Below are 19801 nucleotides of genomic sequence, written 5' to 3'. Positions count from 1 at the left end.
CATCCTCCACTACATTAAGGGATCATGCTGCTCCCTGAAAATGAGTATTGATCCTCTTAGGTCCAGGATCGTTTAGGAGATTAATGTGAGTAGTGGTTGAGCCCTGTGGTGCTCCACGCAGGACCAGAGGTTTAGCTCAGTGGGACGGCCCGGCCAAAGCAGCCTATCGGTGAGTTGGGACAGAGGGGGGGGGGGGGGGTCAGCACTGTCCCGTACATCCAACCACAAACACTAGCTTTGTGCCATCTGGGCTGTCGGTGGAGAGAATCAGCTGGATGTCTCGGGGTCAGAGGGTTGGGTAAGAGAAAAGGGAGAAGGCGAGAAGGGTTTAAAATAGAAACAGTCTGGCGGAAAGAGCTCAACAGGCAGGATGAATGGTAAAGAAAGCAAGTCAAGGAACAGAGGAAATGAGAGTAGAAGAGAGGAACAGAAAGTGCAAAAGCAGGATGACAGTAAAGGTACACTCCGAATAGAGAGGAGAAGCAGGAGGCGGTGGCAGTGATAGAGAGAGACACAGCAAAGACTAAACTGCTTAATCTCTCCCAAGGGACGGCAGCTAAATGTGAGGTCCTCCTCCTCCTCCCCTTCCCACAGACCAGCAACCCCCACTATCACCCTCATGGCACTCAGCTGCAGCTGCAGTTATCCAGCTAAAAGATACACACACCTACACACACACGCACACACACACACACACACACACACACACACACACACACACACACACACACACACACGCACACACACACACACACACACGCACACTTTAAAAGTGCTCAGGTGGAGCCTACATTGCAACTGATACTGTGTGGAAAAATCAATTTCAGCCTAGAAGTGGAGTGCACATAAAAAGCCGTGAGAATTGAGAGGAGTTTGTTAGGAAACCCTGTTTTTGATTTATAAATTCTGCTCCTTATAACAATCTGGCTCGCTGCAAATAAACAGATCTTAGTGCATGCCTGAGCATTTTTCTCATGTCTCTCTACTGAGGTCAAATCAGTCCCTGGGGGAAACTCCTGAAACAAATATCAGCCAAAGTATTCAGTAGTTGAATGCTTGCTGTCAGAGTCTGAGCCCAACAATGCAATGTTTTGAGGACTACTGTAGATGTCAATCTCTTTATTTTCCTCCACAAAGCTAGTCACTTCCGTCTTCTTCTATGGATTTTTCTCCAGACAGGAAGTAGCTGACACACTTGTCGGAGTGAGCCACACCTCAAACATCTTAGTCAGAGGAAAAGGTGAATAGGACAGAACCGAAACACTAGTTAGACATCCCAAAGTATTCAAATGCTCTGTCAAAGGGGAACTCCAGATTTGAAACAAATACGTTTATTGTCATGAGGAGTACTAATCAACCTAATAAAGCAGTTTAATAATGCTTTTTATGGCTCTGCAGAGACTACAAAGACTAAGAAAAATACCCTGCTGATGTTATCAGCCTTGGACTTAGGGGTAACGTTTTTAATAGAAAGCCTAACTTGCAAACTGTTAGCACGGAGGATCATGGTGGTGTAATGTATAAAGCACATTTACTCAATTGCAGTACTTATTTTGAGGTCCTTTGCATTTCATGACACTCCATCATAATTCAGAGGATATATTGAATTTCTTTACTCCAAACATTTATATAACAGCTGTTTCTATTCACTTTATAAAATAAGATTTCACACTTATACGTTATTATTTTATGATGGCCAGCAATTTATTGAAATAACTTTTATATAATAATAATTATAATAATAATAAAATCCTCCACATTGAGTTTTTCTGCATTAATCAAAATGGCCTTTCCCACAATCACAACAGCAATTTAGGTTCACACATTAGTAAGAATAATTCAATGATTTACTGTAACTGGATATAGTTACATTATACTGCATTGACTACTTTTACTTTAGACACTTTAAGTACATTTTGCTTGTTGATTATTAAATGAAAGAGTTTTACTTATATATATGTATTCCTACTTTCATTAGAGTAAAGGGTCTGAATATAGCATTTACCAGGGAGAGAAGGTCTAATTAAAGATGCTATGAAATTGCATTATGGGAAGTGTAGGATATGTTGTTCTTAACAAGTCACAATATTTTTGGCTAATTCTGCTTTAATTCGACCAAATGTATCCTGTGAGTCTGTAGTGGAAGTACAAAGAATGTGATTGGCTTGGGTTCTCCACAGAGCAACAAGCCAATCATAAACCAGGAGTTTGCCCTGCAGGCCTTAGAATCTCCCTAATACACAGCCATGTCTTTCAAATGTTGCAAGGCTTTGTGTTGAATTACAATTGTATGACCGAGACCATTATGGTGTGACGTTGTAAAAAGTCTCGAGATCAACCCAAGACCACCCTCATGATATCCTCGGGGTTCTCATATTTTACAAAGCTTCTCCCAAACAACAGAAGACATTACAGAACTGTTTTCACATGCTGACTAATACTCTGCATGACAAATAAACAGGTTTTTCATTTGTAAATCACATCTTTAATTGAAGTGGAAGGAACAGATTTCCTTTATTTTATTTCCTCTTTCTTTCTTCATTATATGACTTAAAAATCAAAGTTATATAATTCGTTTAAGAAAGGATTTGGCAACAGGGGGTGAAGAAGCTCCCTCTTTAATGCTCAGAGTTACACAAACAAACACAAACTCCCCCACTCCCATGATTCCACGGGGGTGGGTGGCCACGGGGCTGAGAGCTCCTGACCTGCGGGTGAACGTAACGCTGCCTGTCTCTACGGCAGGCCAAGATATATACTTGTTTTGGCTAGCCAGACGTGTGTGGAGTTATCCTAACATATGAACACACACACACACACACACACACACACACACACACACACACACACACACACACACACACACACACACACACACACACACACACACACACACACACACACACACACACACACACAACCTCTGTGCTCCAGACAGTCTTGCATTGGTCTTCTCCCTCCTCTTGTGACTGTCAAAAGGAGACAGCCATCTTCTGGAAAGCCCGGTGTAAATTTATACTGTGTTCGTTGGAGAGCCTGGTGCATTTTACTGTTCATTTGTCCTTGCGTCTGGAACAGAATTTGTGCGCTCTGACTCAGGCTATCAAGGCGTTATTTCTGGAGACATCTTTTCTTACAGTTGAAACCAGAGCGTGGTGAAATGAAACATGTGAATTGAGGTGTACTGAAGTGACAGGATGATGTTGTTTATCAGGGGATGCCTGCTTCTATCTTGAAAAAGTAGGCCCATTTCCTAACCCGTATGGCACTTGAAAAAGAAGAAGTTACATTTTGCAATTTCTTTTTTTAAAAGACATAATTATTGACTGGTGAGCAAGAGGTTTTTGAACAATGTGCCTTGGTTTTGAGATTTATGTCTATCGGGTGGATGTGAAGGAACTTATTTTTCGGTGTTTAGGACAAAATAGTCTAGTAGTCTAAAATGGCCGTTTTAACCAGAAAGTGGCCATATTTATACTCAGTGGGCAGATTTTGACTACCATGACTAATGTTGCGACCATTGGATATAGAGAGCACAAGATGAACATTATTTCCCTGTGGACAACAGTCCTCCAAATAAATAGGCAATCTGTCCAATCCAAATTATCCCCAAAACGAATAAAAATCAGCCCACCAGGAGTACAAATATGGCCACTTTCTTGTTAAAACTACAAATGTTTTTCTTGAAAATGTCAGAAATGGACTCAGCATCCTCAATAACTCCCAAAATCACTCCAAAATTGTCTAAATCGGCCATAGCAGTTTTTGTTTTACTATTTTCCCTTTTAATGGAAATGCAACTTATGCTTATTGTACAAATTGCCCAATATAAGCAAGTTAGCATCAGGCAGTTTCTATGTGCTGGGGACCCGTACTATACATTTCTATCATAAAACTTGGTATGCTCAACATTTCTGGGTTCGCAACAGGACTCTATGAGCTGGCAACTAGACTAATACAACATGACCTCACTGTGAAACGTTTATTTGAAGTACTCCCTTTTTAAGAAATCCAAACAGTTCACAGCATGTAACGTAATAGGGAAACTGAATCTGTAAGAGGTTTTTTCTGTTGAGTTAAAAAAAAAAGCTGTATTAATTGATATTCTTTGCCATATACAGCAGAACAAGGTGAAATCAGGACACGGACATATTTTCCACATGCTCTAAAAACAATTAGGGGGCAGCATTTGACCTTTCCTGCCGGGCCCGTTACAATGTAAATTGACCTTCATTTGCTTTGCTTCACATTTTCTTTATAACTCACAATGGGGCAAGAATACACACACAAAATGACGAGCTTTTAGTGACGGATTAAACAACATTGCTATGTTATAATCCTCAATTGTGGAGTCGGTCTGTAGTTTGTGTTTGCCGTCTTCGCCTGTATGGTCTATGTACACTGATAGTTTTTTAAAACTAAATCTTCCCCTTGACGACGAGACACTACCACCATCCTGATATCCAACCCTTGGATGATCACCGGTGTAGTCTGGGGTGTCTTCACCATCTTCTTTGTTTTGCTGGGTGAACATTTAAACGTATTGATTTAAAGTTGTGCACACCGCAAACAAAATTCCATTCACCTCCATTGTATTGAAGTGGAGGCAGAGACCTCGGAAAAATAAATCGGCTTTACGACATCAAACTTCCATGTGGCGGCTTACAATATGATGGAACGCACTTTTCATTGATGAACAATGTGACCTTTTAATACATATGAAAAGGTTATGTTCTCCTATGTGAGTGTATTTGTCTATACATCACATTTCCATTAGAAGGAAACACATCTGAAGTTTTTGGCAGTATAGACTGGCTCTATAAGTGATTAATGTGTGGGTGGTTTATGTTTGTGCGTTCTTATGTTTCAATCTGATAGGACACTGCTGTTTTCACTGGATGAATGTGAATACCACACACCTACTCTTTTCCCACACACACTTACAGAACATCAGAACATTTTTTCAGTACATGAATAGCGGCGGAGTACTATAAATGAACATCCAAAATGCCAGCCAATTACTATGGTGTCCCTTTACTCAACCTCTCCATATTAAGCCCTGGTTGTCAAACAGATTGTCTCCGCCGCTCTGCGCAGCCTGCACTGTGAAACAGTTTTCATTAAGGAAGGATTGCCATGGGCCCAAAGCTGGCGGCTTAATGTAATTTCACAGCTCAGCGTCCGTGCAGCCACTTCAGGGTCCAACCACGGCCACCCACACCTTTACAAGAGCCAGCGAGAGGTGCTGAAAGGGTGACAGGCCGCTAGTAAGTTTTAGGAGCGAGAAGGGAGCCCCAAAATTAAATTCCAGCACAGGAAATGACTGCAATAATAACATAACAGCTAGTAAGGCTTTGGAAATAAACATGTACAGAGATAGTCCTGATTTAGTGTTTGTGATGTGTTCATGATGGGAAACTCACTGGAGTGTTTAGTATCTGATTTACAACAAAAAAAACGAGTGGGATTCTTGCACACATATTATGGAAATGATCAATGATGCATTCCAAGATTTGGTTCAAACACTGAATTCCACTAAAGCTTCTTCTGGCTATATATGAAAGGACACTATTGTGTATAGAATATGGCCTAAAGCTCATAGTGTAGGCTTAAAAAGTTAAAGTGTGTTTGAAGAAAATGATATACAGATACCTAGAAAGATTTAGATAAAAGTGATAACTTAAATCAACTATTCAACATGTAAGTCCTAACTTATCAGGCCATATAGATGCTTATGTGTGTGCATTTCCAGGTCTCTGGTATGCATTCGCAGATTTGTGCATGTGTATTTTTAACTTTTATCTATCTTGATCACCTCTTGAGTATTTACCCCAATGATGTAAGCCAAGCATGCACCAAAAGCCCCTATTAAAAACATGTGGAGAGCTTCACATTTTCATTGTGACATCTGGACAAAACTGAAAGTAAAATAGATAGTGTTTCATTATTATGTTTTACAACTTTGGAAAGAGGGATTTGGCTTGAATTCATGACATTGTAAGTAGAAGAGTTTTAAATATACATTGACCGACAGCCCAAAACACTTAAATTAGGAGAAATCATGCGATCACATTGTTAAAATAAGCCAATAAAATTTACATTTTTAGCTTCTTTCATTATGAGTATTTCACAAAATGTTGACCTATTCCTTGGCCCCACCCCCAGCTTGACATGCTAAATCCTTACATGACCATAAAGCCACATATACAGGGATGTGACCTTCATAATGCTGGACAAATTACACCTAAGGCACCTCTACCATCTGCTCAGAATCCAGAGCACTGACTCATTATATCACTGATGGAATAAGGTTATGTAAAATAAAAGAACAAAGAGTACAGGTATATCCTTTGTCTTTATGACAAGAACAAAGTCTTGGTTAAAACACAACAGTAAATGAGGAAAAAAGCGACTATCAGCCCAACCTTCATATTATGAGTCATGAACAAGAGACGCTCATGCTTATTCAGTGTGTCCACTGAGGTGTGCAGTCTCTTCATTTAATATTTCCATAAGGTTGCATATGAGTGTACGCTAGGCAATCCCTGTAATAAGGAGGTAATGTATTCTGTGCCAATGGCAAAAAGGTACGCTTGAAACATCCCTCACAGGAGCAGCAGTTTTCAACTTGACAGTGGACACATACATAATTAAGCCAACTAAAAAAATGAATATTTCATCTCAAAGCATTTTCATCTCCAAACATCAAAACACCTCAACGTCTCACATAATGAGCAAGGTAAATTACTTCTATTCACAGAGGGAATAGGCAAGAAGGAATGCTCACTCAAGGTACTGTGCTTACAAATATATCAGTTTGAGGAGAACTTACAACACTTCTTCTTTGTATTTTTGCAAGAATTATTTAATGGTCTGTGGAGGAAATGCAAATTATTTTCTATGATTGTTGCCTAACCATTTGTATAAGCTGCAATTGTGCTATTATGTTATATTATAGTGTCAGCTGCAATGCTTTGTAGCCTGATCTGATCATAACTCATGCTGACCTGTAATTCATGGCATGTCATCCATGCGTCGCCTAAGGATTCTTGGGTTTACACATGCCAATGGAGAGGATGGATTATTCCATAACCTCGCAGTAGTTTGATTTTTACTAGTGTGGTCTATTTGAGTATAGCTTTTGCTAAAGATTCCTCTCCAATTCAATGATGGCATAGATGCTTTCATATGTCAGAGTTTCCAAATAACTTTTTGATGTCTTTTATACATAAATATGTGTTCCCGGTGTGTCAGTAGACTCATAAAGTGTCCGAAAATAAAACCCTCTCTCTTTTCCACCTTACCCACACCTCTAAAAACGGGAGTACAACGGAGCTGATCCAGATTTGCTGCCGATATTACGTAATATCGGAAATGTGGGCTGGCTTTACGCCCACGGCCCTATCAGAAACGTCGCTATGAGAAACAATGCGCGACGTGTTTTGGAAGCAATATGGTCTGTGTTTACATTAGCAAGCATCGCTCACACTCAGAGCTAACGCTGTACTGTAGAGAGTATGTGTAAAGAAGCAGGATATAAAAAGGTATACTCACCTTGATTTTAAAAGCTACGGAACCAGAAATAGCACTTCTCTAACAGGCTGAAATAGAGGGGTATGAGGCATAGCTAGAATGGGTGATCTGTTTGGTATTTTGAGCAAAACACTTCATAGACATGTTTTTTATATATCTGAGACCTATAATATATGCCTAAAAATTGTATAATAGGAGACCTTTAAAATGCATAGGTGCATAGTGCTACAGCAGCACCACTGGAGAGAATTACTTTGACGGTCAAACCTGACTCAGACTGGCTCCCTGAACACCTTCATAGATGGGAATTAACCTGCCACCGCTTGAAACGCTTTACTGAGCGCTGGTCGATACTGTCATTATCCTAAAGCAATTCTTAATTCTATTTGGCCCTGAGCTAAAGATTCTTGTATTGATCACAAAGTAGGGAGGCCACAACTACTTTTTTCTCTGTATGTGCTGTTAAAAAAAAGCTCCTAGCTAGTGAATTTTCTTTAAAAACATGTTTCAAAGGGATACCTGAGGAGTGTTACAGTTACAAGGCACACGGTCCAGTGAGTGATACCTCAGTGTTTCATCAAGGGTAACAGAGAAAGGCAACTCTCTTTCATATCCTGTTTTGGCGAGATGAGAAATATTGATATTACTCGCCGAGCACTATCAGTGTGAAACAGAGCCTTTCAGAAACACAGCAGTGACAACACCTGTACTGAAGTTCCTCATTATATGTCTTTGTTCTCAATGCTTCTGTCACTGCTGCTGCGTGAAAGACACTCAGAAGGAGACAGAAAAAGACGCAGAGGAATCCTGAGTAGCATGAATACATCTTATACTGTCTGTCTGTCATCCACGAACACAAACAAACAGTCAGAGGCAGAAAGCATCGCCACCTGACACAGTCTGTACACGGAGGCCTGTGACAGTGGTTAACAGAAGAGGACATGTGTAGCCCCAGGTGACTCAAATTGCAAAACTAACAACACTATGCTTCATTGCACCAAGAACGTGGTGTGAAATACCAGTAGAAAGGGCATATGTGTGTGTGTGTGTGAATTCACATGCATGGCTAAATGTGTGTGTTTATGGGTATGCATTTGTGTCATAACAGATCCTATAATGTTATAATTGATAAGGACTTCATTAGAATTATAAAGGCTGACTGAACAGCAAAAACAAGAAAAGAAGAAAATAAATCTTTGGAAATCTAAATGTGATATTTATTTTCTTTTGTTATTGCAGTTAGAATAAAATATTAGTGGGACAATTGCAACAAGAACACTTTTTTGTGTTCATAGTTGGCTAAAGTAGCAATTAAAGTAGGAACAGAAGTCATGCTGCTGTTAGGCCCATTCAAACCCACATAAACACCCTCTTCACAATGTGTTATATGATATTCACAACTGTATTAACAGGAAGAATTGTAGCATAGTAGCATTCAATTAAATACGCTAATGAATAATTTAAATAAGTATGAGTATACTGTATGTGGGTGTAGACATGAATGTACATTATGTGTATAACAAAATGTTAAATGTATGTCTAAAGTGTGTCTGTAGCTTAAGCTTTCATTCCAAACATAGAATTGTACAAGATTTGGAAACATCCTAGACCAATATATATATTTGGTGTAAGTTATAAATCAAATATTGATATTACAAACTAATTTGTAATAATTAAAACTCACACATTTGGGCTTTAACTTAGCTTTGGGTAGTTTTTCTATATAGTCATTCAGTTCACAAACTTAGTTTTCATCCTTATGATGCTTATATTTGACATGTACAGTGAAGTAGGCCACTCAGGTGTTGAATCTGTGAAAATAGAGATCAGTGATTGCAACTTGGTATTGAAATTAAATTCAGGAGTTCAAGTTTTGTCGGTGCATAAAAATGAACTCTACCCCTAACAGCACCTACAATAAAAGCATATCAACTCACCTTTTCTTAATAAAGTAGCCTAGTGGATACCTAGCCTACTTCTAGCCCCATTGCCTATTCTGTCCTCAAAAGGGTGAGTATGAAGGTGTATGTGTTTCTGCACATTACGGCAAAGTTACCTTATTGTTAAAGCGTGCTATAGAAACCATTTATATCAAAGCTTTTTGATATTTCTGCTGTCCTCTCAGCTGTCTGACTGTGACAGCACTGTGCTGTTCTGCTACAGGTTATACTACTACTGCACCGCTCATTGGCTGCATTGACAGAGCACAGCAAAGTAGGTCCCGGAATTTAACGAGCCGTACCATTTCTCTCTACACGGGGGTTCACAGTGAAAAGCGACCGCAGGAGGTTGCTTCCTCACACCTCTGAAACACACATTACTCACTCAAACACAAACTTTACGTACCTTTATATCTAGTCAATTATTTTGGTACGCATAAAATGAAGAAACATTTGAAAAATTACGCGGTTCTTTTCGATCCCCCCCGCTGGATCAAGTCAACGGTTCGGCTCAAAATGGCTGGAGAGAAACAGTTAGGAGGATCGACGGTTTTGCCTGGTATTTACGAAAAATGAGCCTATCGTAGCTTGAAGGCGCTTCCTCCACATAACTGGGGATCCAGGTGAGACATGTTTAAAGTTAATCCAACATTTACACCCAGCCCGCTGCTGTTGGAGAGAGAAAACGAAAGCAAACAGGGCTCGTTTGCAATGTTTTCACGCAGCATTTACATGCAGCATTGAGGACCTCTGGCTAAAGTCTCTAATTTACAGAATGAAAAACAGCTTCAAACTCAATTCACAGTCGTCACTAGTTGTAGAGTTTACTGAAGTTGCACGTGCAATAAACAGTGGAGAGATACACTTATACATTATTGTCATACATTGTTTATGTGTGTAGCTAATGCTCAGCAGGCCTGCGGCTAACCCTGCAGCTGTGCATCGCTGAAATACGTCATGAGGCTATTTCCCCGCAGTTTGATCCGTGCACATATATCATCGAGATCAGAGAAATGTGCAAACACACACATTGCACGGAATTTTATTTTGGCACTGTGGGCTGCAACCCCCCTTCTGTCCTCAAGTCTCATGCTGAATGTCAGCTGTGGTGGAGGTGCACCTGTACTCTGACGTGATCAAGTTAGTTTGGTGTTCTTTAAGTAGTCATTGTGTGTAGAGTAGAACAATTAATTGGTTGCACTTCGATTGATTATCTTTGATTAAAGAATATAAGATTAATTCAAACTACTGGTATGGACATAACTATTGTTGTTGACATAATAACAAAAGCTGAATCTAGTCAATCATCTGTTACATAGCATGAATGTAAATCAGCAAGACATAATCTATTTAAACAGAAGGTGTAATGCAGTTTTTATTGACTGATTCGTATCTTATTGCACTTTATATAATTACATTTACAACTACATTAATGCAGATTGGACTCATGCTTGGGCCTTTTAATATACTGTTAGACTATTAGAGATGCTAACAGTTTTGAACTTCTGTGTGCATTTCAATAGATCTGTCAATCTATTTTCTATGGATTTTTATGGATTCTTTGCATCAATGTGATAAAGGGCCTTCTTCTTTTAAAGTTTGTTTTATGCCAAAGACTGATCTTTCCATTTATTTGGATTCTAAATGGATATTTCAGAACTACAAGCTAAAACAGTGTGAAGATTGTACTCTTATTTCCCACCAGTAAAGGCCCTTATCACCTTTAAATAAGTGCTTACAGTTATCAATTTCAAAGTTGTTATATAATATGGAGCACTGCATGATTTGTGGTGAATAACAATACAGACTGCTTTCAGTTAAAGGCCCTGACACACCAAACTGACACCAAAGAACACGTCCCGACAGACCCGACTGTTGTGTCGCCTCACGTCTCCTGCGTCTTGGCCAACAGTCACACTGGAACACACCGCAAATACTTCAGCCGACGGCCAAGTAGCACGTACGCACTGCGCATGCGTGAGTGGCAATAACTCTCCTTACCAGCAGGCGGCGGTAGTTTGTATTCGTCATTCAAAAGAGGCAACCGGAAGACAGACTGCGTGATATATACAAACAACAAATAGCGTGTGCGTTCCATTTTCACTCTCGTCCATCACAGACTGTTTCACAGACTGTTTCACATAGCGACTTATAATCGTATAATTCTTGCGTCCAGGTGAGATGAAAATTAAAAATAATAGCCGTCTGTGTGTGCCTAATCGTTTGTTTGCGTACCTCACTTCCGTTTCGCTTTTCATGCACTGATTCGCTAAGCTGAACAGCCAATCAGAGTGATTTATTTTGCCGACAGCCTCCGCTGCAAGGTGTCGACACGGCCGAAAAGACACGACGGTGCGGGACACACCAATCTGAGTAGGGCGACAGGACGCTCATCGACGGCCAGATATCTATCGACGGCCGAAATCGGCTTGGTGTGTCAGGGCCTTTAGCAGCATACTTTGCACCTGTTATAGGGCTGCTTTAGACCCCATTTACACGGGAACGTTTGCGTTTACGCACCGTATGCGTTTTCAAAAAAGTCTTCCGTTCACACGCATTCGGCTCAATTAATGTGTCCGTTCACACGAGACCGCTGGAAACGCTGGAAACGCTGTAGTACATATGCCGGGCCTGTAATTGGCGCTGCTGCCGCCACAAAATACACCAAAAGCAGCGAAGAAGACCCCGGAGCATGGTTGCCATGGTTGCCCTTCTGTTTATTCTCCGCGGTGGACGGCGTGTGCTCCTGCTGTAAATCTCTCCGGTAGTCCACCAGCAGATGAAAAACACCCACCTCTCCGCCTCTTCCAAGGGACGAGGGAACCATGCGGCAGAGTTTCCGTTAACATTTTTTTTCGCCGGTCAACATGTCCGTTAAAGTTGAAATCTTCCGGACAAAATTAGAAAAGTGCCGGTCAGAGGTCTTCTTTGTTATTTATTGAGCTTTAAAACAAATTGATAACGACTCTATATAATAATATAAGAATTATTCTGACAGCCCAGCAGCTGATCTCTGAGCAGGAGACGTGGGGAGAGGGAGGCGGGGCTATTTCATCGTTATCAAAAAATGATCGTATAGAGGCTTACACACGGAGCCGTTAGCCCCCCCAGAGCGTTCCGTTTGCAGATCCATCCACCTTGGGACCCGTTATCATTTGCGGGGTCCGTTTCTATCGTTTTGTTACGGCCTTGTGTAAACGAAAGGGCTATACGCAAGAGAAACTATGCGGATACAACCCGTATCGTCCTCGTGTAAACGGGGTCTTAGACATGCAGGTGCTTATATTTTCTGCTTTTGACACGATTCCAGATAACTCTTGTAATGCACCAGGGCTAAAATGACTTGTTATCGACTACACCTGACATTACTTATTGACACTATTACGCATGGTACTTTCTGTCACTGTGAGAGTAAAGAAAAACGTACATTTAGGTATTAGATACTGTATTGGGAGAGAGAAGTGAAATTCCACCAATGGAGCAATTGAGCACTTGGGCAGGAAACAGGCGGCTTGTAATGCGTGGAGAAAAAAATCTCTATTTTTCTGTATTTATTTCTGATTTCTGGCCCTTCTCCACATGGAGGTCAACGGCAGCTCTCCTACAGCTAGCAAGCAACTGTTGTATTGCTCAAATGTTGTGGCTTTTGTAGCTAACTGACCATGTTGCTCCACATGAGCTACTCTTCAAAGTGTTGACAGAGACTGCTTGAGTTCCTTGCTACACGTACTGCTCCTTCCATCCATACTAGGATACACTCTGGGAACATGATTTTATGCAGCTTTATGAATTTGGAGTCTAAGTGTGGCTTCCAGTCTGAGAAAATGGATGGTCCCTGAGGGTGTTTGACCTGAGAACAGGCTGAACATTTTGATTAAACACCTTTTTAAGAAGTTAAAAATAAGGAATATTATCCCCTGTGGTGAAATTAAGATACATTTGGATGAGGTAGAGTATTCCGCTGCTCTCAGATCCATCTTATTGGAACTGAAAGTCTCTCTCACTGTGGGGTACAGTATGTTCCAGAGAGTGTTCTTGGTTTTCCTTTCCAGATATAACAATTTATTATTTTCACTATCTGCAGCAGCCCAGTTTTTGTCATATTTAAGATGTCGTAAAAGTCAGCAAACCCCACATGTCTTCGGTCTTTATGCAGGGAAAGTTGACTGAAACCAGTTTTCTTTCAACAATGGTTTTTCAACTTTTACACTAAGTAAGAACTGGGAGTTCCCTTGGAAAAACAACAGGTTTTTTTTCTTGGCAATTCGGGCTTCAGTGATTTGCTCTAGGGGTTTAGTGTCCATCTGATGTAATACAGTTTTGTATTTTTACTGTAGAAGAGGTCCAACTCATGGTTAGGTAACATAATTAGGAAACATTTTCTAACTGTTGCACCTTTCTTTTTGTAGAAAAACTGCTGTCTCAGCAATCGTTTTATGCTGATGATGGAAAGCAGGTCACACCACACAAATCAGTAAACACTCTTTCGCATTCGGTAAAACTTTCACACTCATAACAGAAACTCCCACGACACAACACCTACTTCGTACTGGCTCTTGGTTATTAGACGTAGCAAACTTTCCCTCCTCCCCACGCTCCAGTTTTGATGAAGGTTGTTATCATAAGTGGAAAGTCATGCTTTCGGTTAGCCGTGATTGGTTGGTTTACAAAATAACATGTAAACCCCTCTAAAAAAAAAAAAAAACCTTAAAGGTCCAGTTCAATCATTTTATTTGTCCAGGTTTTGATATATCGATTGCCTCCAAGGCAGGTAAATATTGGTGAATGGTAATATATTTGTCATCCTCACAACTTACTTTTTTACATTTTAAAGTAAAATGTTTTTCCTATACAATGTCCAGGTGCATGTACAGTAAATCGAGACTGGACTCATGAACTCGGTAATCTTAAAATCTATATGTCAACTGTTGCTTTTTGAATATTGGGACAGGTATTTCTCCTTGTTCACTGATGTTTTACAGCTCAACAATTAATTGTGAAGGCTTAATCAAGAAAATTATGAATGAATGGACATTGTCAAATCTTTAATTGTGGCCATGATGAAAACTGTTGGCATTGTGTTCTCTGGATTATTAAAATAAGTAATTTGTGGTGGCTGCAGAAACCTTTGAGAAACTCTTAATGGCTACATGCAGTACACTACTAGCTAAGTGGTAAAATATGTTTTTCCTTCATTTGGGTGAACTGACCCTTTCTAAATGCCCTACTCTGCCTTAGGCGGCGTCTGACTGTTAGCATGAGACAACTCGCTCCATGTTATATAAGCACAGGTCACCTCAGTTCAGCAGAATAGTGTAAACACACCATACAGTTAATTTAATAATAATCACACATTGATCAGCTTTCAATCTGGCTCAAACTCTTTAATTACATTGTGTTCACATCTATCGTTCCTTACAGATCAGGTTGCTGCTCAGTTGGCAAATCGGGTAGCCTTGACATTTTTGCTAAGATTTGTTTTGTAAACTCAGGGCAGCTCTCCGCCTTATAGATGAGTCAGTGTGAGGAGCACCCCCCTTCCTACACACACACACGCACGCACGCACACTCAGACTAGGACAGCTCCCTTTATCTCACAGCTCAATGTGGAAAATGTCTCACACTTTAAGGTTCATCGCATACATGATTATGAAAGAAGAATTACACCGTGTGATATCGTTTATCACCAGAATATGAGTAAGGGGTTGGCATGTAAACCCGGCACCCAGAGTAAACACAGGCCATGTGACCGACTGGAGCGTTTACTTTGGCCGGCCTGCAGTTCCATGTGGTTTCACATGTGGCTAGATGAGGAGGGTGGAAGCAGGCAAAGGAAACTTAGATGCTTGTCTAACATTTCCGCTCAATCATATCCAAGATCATATTACCATAACACACACAAGATTATTTTACACGGGCGCCACTCATTGAAGTTACAGTCTAAGTAGAAGGTAATAACAAAAAAGTGAAGAGCGTTACCAAATCTTGTTGACATTTTGCATGAGGGATATGATAATACAGCATACAATTCAGCCAGACACTCTGCATGGATTGGCTTGCAGGGTTTTGTTTTTCTAGGAGAAGTTTTGCTTTCAGGCTTGGCCTACTTTTCCAATTAGGGCATCTCTATATTATGGGCAAAATAAAAGCACTGCAAGACTGGATTAAAATGCAGCTCTTCCCAAAGAACTTGAATATACGTGCTAATTCAGTGTGAAAGATTCCTGACTACTACTACTACTGACACTGTACCTCAGCCACACCATAGACTATGCATTACATTAATGCACACAATGTACACAATATCTTGTTTTTTATTACTGCACACATTTTATTCAAATTCTATTCCAATGTAAATATTGCTATATTTTACTATATTTCTTTATGTTATTATAGTTTTTCTTAAAATAGTTTTCTATCTGTGTTTAACCTTTTTTGTTTTACTTGTATGTATGCACCACAACGCAGTCAAATTCCTCGTACTTGTCAACCTACCTGGTAATAAACCTGTTTCTGATTCTGATTTCAGATTCCTCTCTCGTACAGAAGAAAAGGTTCTGCTACAAAATTAGATGGTGCCTTTTTAGCGAAATAGATAAAAACCGTTAAAGTGGTCTTTTCACATTTTATTGTACTTATACCTGAATTATAAGCAGCTGATATGTATCCCGTCTGTTAAGTGCTGCCCAAAGATGTCATGAGTGAAGAGTTGAAGAACAAGGAAAGTGCATCTCGACTCTGAATAATGAATGGAGACCATATTGTGGGATGGAAAAGAGGAGGATGTGGTTCAGTAATAGTCTGGTGAACATTTCTTTCTCCGCGAAAATTGTCGGTCTAGCTAGACTCTTGTTTCCAAGAAAAGTTAATGAAAATTACATGTGAAGCCTAATGACTGACTTTTACTGGATTTGGAGGCTGCAGGCAGCGAAGGCATATTATTATATTAGGCTGCTCCTTTGAGCATTAGCATAGTTCCTGGCTATGCTCCACTTCCAGCAAACCGTTTTGTTTGGCGTTGTGTGGTAACGGCATAAGAGGTGGATGAGAATAGACTGCAGCATCAGACCTGTGTGGTCAGTGGAACTGGCTGCTAGCTTTCAGATCTGTCATTTCACTTAGGGCAATACCGGCTTTTACGATACATCATAAGTTTCCTCTAAAGTCAGACGGTTTTTATAAATTGGAGTTCAGAAAAGGCCGTCTTTTTTTAAACTCTGGGTAGAGAAGTGAGAGAACAGCCCCTCCCTGCAGAGGTGCCCTTGAGCAACGGCCTCAAGCCCCAACTGTTCCCCCGGCCGTCAGTAAATGGTAGAGACCATTTTCAAGAAAGTGTAGAGCGGGCATATAAAGCTCAGTTAATAAGGGATTAAAAAAGGGAAGTTGAGATCACCCAAAAAGTGAGGAAGTGGCTTAGTTGCAAAGGTATTGCAATCAGGCTTTTTTCTGTGACATTCTATTCTTGTTTACGTATTTTAAAATACATATGTAGTGATCGTATGGATTGTGGTTTTGGCAGGGACTTTCTTTGAAGGTCTATTTGCTGCTTAAGAGTTATTAACTTTGTGTTATAAAGAAAAAAAACACTGAACATTATTTTCTATTGTGTGCATAAATAAGCAAAAAATGTTTTGCCTTTTAGTTATTTTATCTCTCACCTCGGTTTAAATTCTTCCTGGACTTGAGACAATCATCTACTTTTTTATGGACCCAAATAAAACAGCTTTTGACAATCCATTAATCCTTTATTTAAGCAAAAACGTAAATAATTAAACATAGGAAAGAACTGTTTCTACGTTTCAATGAGCATTTAGTTATTATGGTTTTAAGCCTGACTTGAAAAAAAGGTCGAACCAAACCTTTTAAAAATGTGTTTACTTCTATCCAAGTTTACAACACCAATATTCCCTCAAGTTAAGTTTACATGTTTTATTATTTATTCTATATGTCTTTCTCACGTATTAGTTATTGAGAAAGACAAGTAAAAAAGACAGATGAAATAAATCATAAAAAATGGGCTCTAAATGTAATAAGTGGATTCTCGGTTGCTGTCGTGACAGGCTAATTCCTGGTTAAATGGCTTGGCCTATATGTAGCGGTATACATTTATTTATGTCTACCAGCCTTAATTTCTCAATTAGCTTCAGACATTAGGGAAAATCTAAGTCATTTTGGGCCTACGCGTGTTTATTCTGTCTGAGACAGGCTTGTGAATTTGAAACCCAAGCCCACGCCGTGTCATTCCTCTGTGGTCCCTCCTACCCCACCGGTGGGTGCAGCACGTGCATTAAAGGCAGCAGAGAGGCGTTCACTTTCATCCCCCTGTCATTTGGCCGCTTCCCAAATATATTGTCTAACCACGGCTCATTTCTCAGCTCGTCCCACCCACTGTCTCCTCAGCCTCTCATCCCCCTGCGTATCTTTCTTGCAAACACATTTGTGTGTCTCCCTCTCTCCATCCCACAGCTATGATTTTGGCGTCAGGGTTGCTCCCACTCCCTCCCAGCCCTGGATCGAGTTACCCTGCCATTACTCAGTCGTTCCCCCTGCGAGGGTGCTCCATGTCAGCCGTAGCGGAGCCTGCCTGCTCGCTGCCTTCCTCTCCGGACCTGCGGAGTAGCTCAGTTCAACCACAGACGCCCCTGGTCAGTGGAGTCTCTCCAGCTATGGCACAGACTCCCTGGAAAATTATGCAGAGGAGCGAGTGGTTTGGAGCTGCAGATTTAGAGCTGTAGATTCAATTTCATGCTGCTTTTCTCCCTATGGTTTGTATTATAAATCGTTTTGTTGTTGTTTCTACCCTTACACCCACAAACACAAGAGTATTTACTGCCAGTACACAACCAGCCCATCCCTAGCATGCGTCACAAGTCCACTGTTGATTTGTGGACCTCATCGTTTTATGGTTATGTAATGTCGGTTCCCTTGACGAGTAAAACCTCTTGTTAAACCCCACGCCGCCCTATTCCCATAAAAGTGAGTGATGCAGGCAGTGGTACGAGGGCCCTCACTATGCCGTATCCTACACTACGTTGGACTGGATGGGATCAGTACAGGTGGCTTAGCCAAAGCATGACACTGCAGAAATTTCACTGACTTGGCTTTATCGCTTGATTAATGCACGCTGAGTAAATCTATTGAGGAATTGTGGGATCCTATAGGTCTAATTTACGAGCGTCAGTGAGGGAAGGTGTATACCTGTGTCTCTGCCCATGCCCTTTCATAGGGTGTCAACTTTTATAGAGGCCTCAGCATCCTCCTCCTATTAAGCCTTTTGTGGAGCCATAACTCCCTCTCTGCTCCTGCCAAGCTCTCAGTAATTTATTTAGGTCCAACATATGGCTGTCCTGTGCGATCCAAGGCAACATATCGCATCACAGGAAGGCCTGCTCAGGCTGGGCTAATCCTCCCTAATTGAAAGGGAGGCAGCGTTTTGGGCCAGTGGCTTGTACGTCGCTCATCTCCCCGCTTGTTTTACAGTAATGAGACATCTGGGGCTGGAGAGCAGAGCTGTTTGTAAAGGGAGAAATGCTCCTGAGCTCCAGGGTCTGTAGGACTGTCACGTCACAGACTGAACAACAGAGCCGACTGCATGTTTACTCCTGTCTGTATTTGGCTATTTTATTCCGCAGTGTCCCGGCACAGTCTCATTTGCCATGCTAATGTTAGATTAGATTTACATCATCGGAAATAATAATACATTTAGGCCAAGGCTACACAGCTATTAAGGGTAAGGGAGGACATTCCTTCGCCCAGAACAGAGTCTGCTAATATTAGGCTCACATTCCCTCCATCTACAGTTAGTCTGTAATGTTTTTTCTGTGAAACTATTATTACTTAAGATAGGGGTTGTTTTTTTGTTTTTTTTCTCATTTTGTGCGACAGCGTTAATCACACTTGAGGTAAATAAAAACGTATGTTTGTATGGAACTTAAGTCGTATATCTCGGCACATTTATGGGATGTTCAGGAGCACCTCAGCAGAGTAAACATAAGCCTTGTAAATACAGCGTGCATACACCAGGCAGGGTGGGGGTCAGAGGTCAACCTGTTGTAATTCCACAGCAGTCTTGTACAGCTGTTCAAAGTATAAAAAAAAATATAACATTACTCTTCCCCAAAGTAATGCCATATGTCTGCCTAGTTTAGATGTGATTTGCCATGGTTTTAGGGGTAAAAAAACTCATATTCAGTTTTCATACCGAGGTACCTAAAATGATTGTGTTTCAACACAACTAGTTTTGTGGATTATCATAAGCCTAACATTCTTTTTGGAAAGAGATGCACTGAACATTTCATATATAGCCTTTTTCTTTGGTATGATATGTA

General features: G+C 40.6%; 1 protein-coding gene across 1 annotated transcript in view; it reads left to right on the top strand.

Moving 5' to 3' along the window:
• Nucleotides 1-9961: 9961 nt before the first annotated feature.
• Nucleotides 9962-19801, top strand: part of znf438 (zinc finger protein 438) — a 41418-nt gene continuing 31578 nt past the window's right edge. The window contains 1 exon segment of the mRNA XM_034126759.1: nucleotides 9962-10096. The gene's annotated coding sequence lies outside the window, so the exon portion shown is untranslated.

The sequence above is a fragment of the Trematomus bernacchii genome, unplaced genomic scaffold (genome assembly GCF_902827165.1).
Source record: "Trematomus bernacchii unplaced genomic scaffold, fTreBer1.1, whole genome shotgun sequence".
NCBI lineage: Eukaryota > Metazoa > Chordata > Actinopteri > Perciformes > Nototheniidae > Trematomus > Trematomus bernacchii.
Note: the sequence above shows the minus strand (reverse complement) of the source record. Positions and strands in the feature narration are given on the sequence as shown.